The sequence below is a fragment of the Diceros bicornis genome, chromosome 1 (genome assembly GCF_020826845.1).
Source record: "Diceros bicornis minor isolate mBicDic1 chromosome 1, mDicBic1.mat.cur, whole genome shotgun sequence".
Taxonomy (NCBI): Eukaryota; Metazoa; Chordata; class Mammalia; order Perissodactyla; family Rhinocerotidae; genus Diceros; species Diceros bicornis.
Window position 1 is genome coordinate 51,688,535 of NC_080740.1, and position 6,461 is coordinate 51,694,995.

A 6,461-nucleotide genomic window follows, 5' to 3' on the forward strand; every position below is an offset into this window, starting at 1 on the left:
CCACTGAACTGTACACTTAAACAATGGTTAAGATGATAAATTTTGTGTTATGTGTATTTTACCACAATAAAATTTTTTAAAAGTAAAACTCTTAAGTTCCCAAACTCCCACCCCACCCAATTTCCCCATTCCAAAAACTGGCACCAAGTTGCTTAGGCCAAAAATCCAGGAGTCATCCTTAATTTCCCTCATGCTCATATCCAGTAGGAAGTCATATTACCTTTTGCTTCTCTTGGGGCCCAGGGCAGGCCACCCTAAAATATCCTACAATAGCATATTGATTACTTGAAATTACAGTTACTTGAGAAGCAAAGAGGGCTTTCTGACCTTTCTGTCTCTGTTCCCCGTGAAAGCAGGAAATAAATCTCCCACATGAAAGGTGCTCTCCCTGCAGCCTTATCACCAGAGAGCTAGGGGATTCAGGGCTGAGAAGCCTGCATAAACAAACCGTGCTAATTTACTACCTCAAGGCTAAACTCTGCTTAAATTCCTCACTAATTAGGTACCTTAAATCTAAGTGTCTTTGTCCTGTCATTCCTCACAAATTTATTGTTTCTTTGCATAAAAGATATATATACTGCCTGCTTCATTCACTCTCTGAGCATCGTTACTCTATGATCTCCGATACATATGTATTAAACTGGGTTTTTCTCCCATTGATCTGGTCTTATGTGAATTTTATTATTAGTCCAGCCATAAGAACACAAAAAGGATAGAAAGGGGATTTTCCTCACCGACACTTCCAAAATATATTCTGAATTCACCCATTCCTTTTATCTCTTCCACAGATACTAGTCTACTTCAGGCCATCATATGCTCTTACCTGTGATGCTACAAAAGCTTCCTAACCAGTCGCCCTGTTTTCATTCTTGTCTTCTATGGTCAGTTCTCCACAGAGCAGCCAGAGTGCTCTTTTTATGATAGAACTCACACCTTACCCTTTCTCTGCTTAAAAATACTCGTAGTTTCTCATTGTACCTAGAATAAAATTCAAACTCCTTGCCACTGTCTACAAGGCTCTAGATGATCTGGTTTCCATATATAAACAGACCTCCTGCCAACATCTCGGAGCTTATGTCCCACGACTATCCTCTTTGATCACTACGTTCCAGTTACGCTGATCTTCCCTCTGTTGCTCAAACACGCCAAGCACATGCTCCTACCTCACAACCTTTGCACTTGCTGCTCCTCTGCTTGGTACACTCCCTCCTCAGATCTTCACACGACAGGTTCCTTCTCATTCCTTGCATGTCAGCTGAGATATCACCTTCTCAGAAAAGTATTCACTCACCATTCAATCTAAAGAAACCACTCACTGACTGTCACTCTTTATACCATCATCCTCTTTTATCTCTTCTTGGCACTTACCACTATTTGAAATTCATATTTATTTTCACAAGGTTATGGTCAGCTTCACCATCCCCCAACTAAAATGTGAGCTCAGTGAGAACAAGTATCTTGTTTCTTTCCTCAATTTCCAGAACCCAGAACACTTTTGGGCACATAACGGCCATTTCAAATATTTGTTGAATGAATGAAGAAATAATATTAATGACCCAATTTTCCTTCTATGTCACATATATACAAAAAAAAAAGCCTTTTGGGAAAACTTGTATTTCTAACATTAGCCGTCACCAATGTCTTTTCCACCTATTCCAGAATGTGATAACTAGTTTTTAAAAAGCAAGCAGTGTATTTCACATCTCATTTTATGTAGGAATACCCTGAAGGGAATGAGTTTACATTCCTACTGCCACTCAAGTTTGTGGCAGTGCATAATTATTTATTGGAATTTCAAAACTGTCCTATATCTCTGGAAGCCAAATTGTGGGTTTTCACATTAGAAATTACACTCATTCAGAGTATGGACATCTAAGTCATTAAAAAAATTGTTCAAAGGATTTGATTATATAATTTTTCTAGTCTGCAGAATGTTTCAAGGCCTGTTCTCTTCATGGTTAGTTACCTATCTGTCCAGACCAAAATAGACTGGGGTTAAAATGCAGGATCATATAACAGTACAATGTGATTTCTCTGGCTCTACTATTTGTGCAGCCCCAATCTCCTTCAAAGTTAAAACTCCAACCACAGCTGGGCTCATAAGTATAGACTTCTCTGTCATTTTTTTTTGAGATGTGTCTGCAGTGGACACCTGGAGAACAGCATAAAAGTGCTGCATACCCACTGACAACTGAAGTCCTGCTATGCCAAGCTCAGCTGCAGCTGTTCCACTGGGCCCGAAATGCTGATACACGTGGGTGATGACATGGCACTTGGGATGTTGTCTGATGAGGTAGATAGACTCCTGTTCCTCCGGTCTTGCGTCATGCTCTGATGTTCTGAGGCCAAGGCAAATATTGTCTCACAGAGATCTTGGCAAAACTAGCTATTTCAGATTTTACTCAAAGTGCCTTTCCATAAAATCTGTACACAATCTGTGGGAATCAACAGTAGAGGCTGGACAGACCCTCTGAATCATCCCCCACTCTGACACTGAAGCTATCATATTGGACTCAGCCTGGACCCTCTACTCTCTTTTTCCAAAGGAGGAGTTCTTTCTTTGGAGGTTTCCCCTTCCTCAGGCCAGGAAGTGCTGACTGCTCCAGCCCACATAACCTACAGACATGTCCAAATCTATGGAGAACACAGTTCTTCAGGTGCTTCCTTTGCATCAATAATCAAAATACAACTAATAATTATAGCTAATATTTATTTTACACTTAATGTGTGCTAGGCACTGAGCTAAGCATGACCATCTGGGAAATTGAGGCTTGGAAAGCTTTAAAAAACTTGCCCAGGGGCCGGCCCGGTGGCGCAAGCGGTTAAATGTGTGCGCTCTGCTGCGGTGGCCTGGGGTTTGCTGGTTCGGATCCCAGGCGCACACCGACACACCGCTTGGCAAGCCATGCTGTGGCAACATCCCACATAAAGTGGAGGAAGGTGGGCATGGATGTTAGCCCAGGGCCAGTCTTCCTCAGCAAAAAAAAAGAGGAGGATTGGCAGATGTTAGCACAGGGCTGATCTTCCTCGCCAAAAAAAAAAAAACAAAACTTGCCCAAGCTCACAAGCTAGGACTTGAAGGAGTCAGCAGTTGAATAGCAGTCTTTCTACTATATCCAGAGGCTATGCCCTTAACCAATACACTATACTGTCTCTTAGGATGGAAGTAACTGTAAAGAGTATCTGTAAAATTCTATTCTGTTGAGTACAGGTAAAATAAATCAAGGAGTTATAGATGTTTATTCTTCTATATTTTAATTCAACATGTTTAGTAATATATGTATTATTTATTGCTGCATAACAAATTACTCCAATTTTTAGCAGCTTAAAACAATAAACATTTACACTTTCACAATTTCTGAGGGTCAGGAATCTGGGAGCCACTTAGCTGGGTGGTTCTGTCTTAAGGTCTTAAGGTCTGTCTGCAGTTAAGCTGTTGGCTGGGGCTGCAGTCATTTAAACACTCCACTGATGCTAAGTTGCCGCTAACAAGTTCACTCATGTGATGGTCAGAGGGCCTCAGTTTCTGATTGGCTGTTGGCAGGAGTCTTCATTCCTTGCCACCTGGGCCTCTCAAAGGGCTGCTTTCAACATGGCAGCTTGCTTCCCCCAAAGAAAGAGAGAGAGAGGGAGAATATCCAAGATGGAAATCTTTTAAAATGTAATCATTGAGGTGATGAAACTTCACTTCTGCTATATGCTATTGGTCACATAGACCAATCTCTGTACAGAGCGAGAGGGGCCTGCACAAGGATGTGAATACCGGAGGCGGGGATCATTGGGCGCTATCTTGGATACCAGCTACCACATCTGCTAGCATTTTAACCCATTTAAATCTAGGATTCTAACCCTGAATCTGCTATCTGCCATATAAATCAGTTTTATTTTCTCTTATTTATAAAATAAGGACATCCTAATTCAGAATCTTGAGGGTTAAAGGGCCTCAGGTAACTGATTCTCCCAGATTCCGAGTTCAAGCACTCTTTTTTTTTTTAAAGATTTTATTTATTTTTTCCCCCCAAAGCCCCAGTAGATAGTTGTATGTCATAGCTGCACATCCTTCTAGTTGCTGTATGTGGGACTCGGCCTCAGGATGGACGGAGAAGTGGTGCCTCGGTGCACGCCCGGGATCCAAACCCTGGGCCACCAGCATCGGAGCACGCGCACTTCACCGCCAAGCCACGGGGCCAGCCCTAAGCACTCTTTTAAATGGTGCAATTTAAATAACATTCAGATAGTAAACAATGCCTCACCTACAACTGGAAGACACTGCCCCAGGTTGCTCTTTGCCTTGTGCACATGGACAAGCCATCTATGACAAATGGTTTGTTTTCTTCTTAAGATCTACAACTTCTATAGAAGTATAATGATGTACACCTGAAATTTATACATTATAAACCAATGTTACCGCAATAAAACTTAAAAAAATTAAAAAGATTTGCAACTTCTTTAGTAGTCTATTCAAACCCTTTCAGGAGTGTTATCTGATGCCCAACTGATATTTCTTAAAATAAGACTTTTTCACCTTGTTTGATCTGGACACAGGTCAGCATTCTTCTCATAGAAGCTTTCATTTATTTTGAAATATTAAAACAATTTTTTCAATACAAGAAAGAATCAATACGAGAAACAAGTTTATTTTCAAGAAGCTTGATTTTCCTTTTCAGCTAGTTCCAGAAAAGGACTGTTACTTGAGATACAATGTTAGAAAGGATTAAGTACCTTTCTGAAGGCATAGCCAGCCATCTTCAGGGAGCAGGAATATTAAACAGTAAGTATAAACAAAATGACTAATACCTGTATTAACATTTTTATCCTAATTTTTTAAAAATTTACTATGCTCTATGGAAATGTTTATATTTCCTTGTGTAAAACATGCTGGCAAGGTTAGCTTCCCCTTCTCTATTTTTATTTTCAATTTAGAATGTAATCACCCTCAAATAGTGTTTATCCAACAGATTACATTTAAAAATGTCAATTTAGTTATCTTTCTATCACTAAGCCACTATTATTATAAAAAGGAATATGCAATGTTAAATTTAGCAGCCCTAATTCTTAAAGGCCTTAGAACAGCGCTGTCCAATAACATAGCCACCAGCTACATGTGGCTACTGTGTGCTCAAAGTGTGGCTAATCTGCATTGAAATGTGCTATAAAATACACACCGATTCTTAAGATTTTGTATGAAAATTTTAAAAATGTAAGATCAATGATTCTTTATATAAGAATGTAAAATATCTCAATAATTTCTATATTGATTACATGATGAAATGATGATTTGGATATATGGGATTAACTAAGTATATTATTAAAATTAATTTCACCCATTTCTTTTTTCTTTTTTAATATGTAGTCTTGCCAGATAAAATACAGGACGCCCAGTTATATTTGAATTTCATATGTCCCTGCATATATTTTAATACTATAAAATTATTCATTGTTTATCTGAAATTCACATTTTAACTGGGTGTCCTATATTTTTGTTTGCTGTATTTTTATTTTAAAATAGAAAATTTTAAATTACAAATGTAGCTACTTATTCTATTGGACAGTGAAGCTTTAGAATCACCTAGTTGCTTTTTTTTTTTTTTTTAACCCAGTCAACTCTTGAGCTAACTCTGAGCAGAAATAACTAATCTGAGGGGAACATTTAATCCTAGGCTGGGATCGTCAATAATCTTGAAGTTAAATTTTTACATTTGTTTGAACAAGTTAAACGACAACAAAAGGGCTTGTTAGAGACCAAAATATGGAAAGGGCATTTGGACTAGAATCAAAAATCACTGCTTTCTTGGGCCAGCCCAGTGGCTTAGCGGTTAAGTGCCGTGCTCCCCTGCTGGCGGCCCAGGTTCGGATCCTGGGCGCCCACCTAGGCACTGCTTCTCCGGCCATGGCCGTGTCCCACATACAGCAACTAGAAGGATATACAGCTACGACATACAACTATCTACTGGGGCTTTGGGGGGGGGGAAATAAATAAATAAAATCTTTAAAAAAAAAAATCATTGCTTTCAGCCTCTCCATTAGGGTAGTTAACGGGTTCCGGTTACAAAATAATCCCTGCCACTCTTATAAGGATGGGCTTGTCAAGGGCATCTAACTAGCAGTGAGACCCTGGGCCAGTCCCTGTCCACCTGCAGGCCTCCGCAAAAAGTTAGGCGGCGGTATTTTTAATACTTGAGCCTCGCTTCCCGCTTGCCCACCAGTCCTGTTCCCTCCCCCGGCTCCGCGCTGGGGCAGCGAGCTCGGTCTCAGACGCCGGGGCCACGAGTCTCGCCACCTTCCCAAGCCACGCCAGGGCTACCTCGGCTGCAACCTCCGCGCTGGGCCCGGCAAGGCCGGGTCCCGGGGCAAGCGGCCCCGCCGTGGCCCCAGGTGCGCCCGGCGGCCCGAGCCCGCCCGCCCGCCATGACGCGCGGCCCCAGCTCCGCCCCCGTCCGCGCCGCACTGCAGGCCGGCGG